The following is a 1,569-nucleotide window of genomic DNA, read 5'->3' as shown; positions in this document are numbered from 1 at the left end:
TCCGACAAACGAAAGTTGGCTGTCCTTAGCCTCATCGTGGAGCATGTGAAATAATACCTCGTGATCAGCAAAGTTGTTGAATTCGGCATGAGTGCACATCAAATTTTAAGTTCCAGTTTGTGAAACTTGTGATTTTGTCGTTCTTTGTATCAAGTTTCAGCAAATGAAACTTAATGCAATTTTGAATACTCGTCAAAACAAATGCGAATGGGTTTTATTTTAAAGTCCTCGTTACAAGAAGATGAATATAAAACAAAACTTAATTTGGACTTTTAGTTCGTAAGATACAAGAGATAGAAAATCAAAATCCAAAAAAAGGGGGTCGATGCCCCTGCCCCTGTGGGACTGAGCTTCGGTGCCGTAACTGCGGGTGTCTTTGGGTCAGTGGCATTAGGCCCAACAGACGGTTGACCCATATGTCACAGACCCAAAGGCACCTACAGTACTGAAGCAACGTCCGCCCGATGTACCACAAATCCTATTCCGGCTTCAATCCTCCTTTTGAAAGAAAAAGGTATTATTGGGCTCAATCCCATGTTGTTTTTTAGAAGAAAACAAAGTCCGCCTTCAATAAAAAATGACCACGACCCGGTATACATATCAATAGTTATCTCTTGTACTCTAAAACTACTGATAGCCGCCGATCAAGATTGTTTCATCTTTTGCACTTGCACCAATCCTGAATCCTGAAATAACAAAATTGCACAATAAAAGCCAAGGCGGCAAACACAAATACAAACTGATCAATCATGAATTCTTGATCGATCGCCTAACACTGCCAAAAATGAGACATTAATCACCTACTAGTGTTACGTAGTCGTTTCCATTGGTTATACATATATAGATCCTTTTTTAAAAGCAACTCTTGATTGGATCCTGAAAGAAACCTTAATTTGCCCGGCCGAGCACCGCGCGACTGCGCCAATGGATTTGTTAGTTATGGTCACATTGGTAGCGTACTCATCGTACGTACAAGAGAAAAGTTCTCCGAGCAAAGCATCTATACACGTCGTAGTCTCTCGCGAGAGCTAATACCATCATCGTCGTATATATACACAAGTCTACTCAGTGAGATACACGCATCGGTGATCGGTCGACCCAAGATGTCAGCAGTCAGCAGAGAGGAGCGGTGGAGCCTCGCCGGCAAGACGGCCCTCGTCACCGGCGGAACCAAAGGAATCGGGTACGCCCCCTGCATGCATGTTCCTTTCATGCATGCTACTGTATTTTGTTACTGATCACACACACACTCACTTGCGTAAGAGCATCTCCAACAGGCGCGCCAAACAGGCGCCGCGCCGCAAAATCGCCCGTTTTAGCGCGCGCGCAACCCGGCGGATGGCTCCAGCGGGCGCGCAATAGCCGCGCGCGCGGTATAAGCAGTTGGGCGCGCGCGTGGAAGCGGTACCTCGCGCGGTGTATTTGCGGCGCCCGCTTCTGCGCGCGGCACACTCGACGCTCGCGCTGCGCGCTTTTCTTCTCCCTCTCCAAAGCCCCGCGCGCACCGGCGCCGGCGACCCGCAACCATGGATGCACGCGCCAGCACCCCGCTCACCCCGTCCTATAGCC

At 48.4% G+C, this 1,569-nt stretch overlaps 1 pseudogene; it reads left to right on the top strand.

Annotated features, from left to right (window-relative positions):
• Positions 1-1,103: 1,103 nt before the first annotated feature.
• LOC119272942 overlaps positions 1,104-1,569 on the top strand; it is a 15,698-nt pseudogene continuing 15,232 nt past the window's right edge.

The sequence above is a fragment of the Triticum dicoccoides genome, chromosome 3A, assembly GCF_002162155.2.
Source record: "Triticum dicoccoides isolate Atlit2015 ecotype Zavitan chromosome 3A, WEW_v2.0, whole genome shotgun sequence".
Lineage (NCBI taxonomy): Eukaryota > Viridiplantae > Streptophyta > Magnoliopsida > Poales > Poaceae > Triticum > Triticum dicoccoides.
The sequence above is the reverse complement of the archived record's forward strand: the minus strand, read 5'-3'. Positions and strand labels throughout refer to the sequence as shown.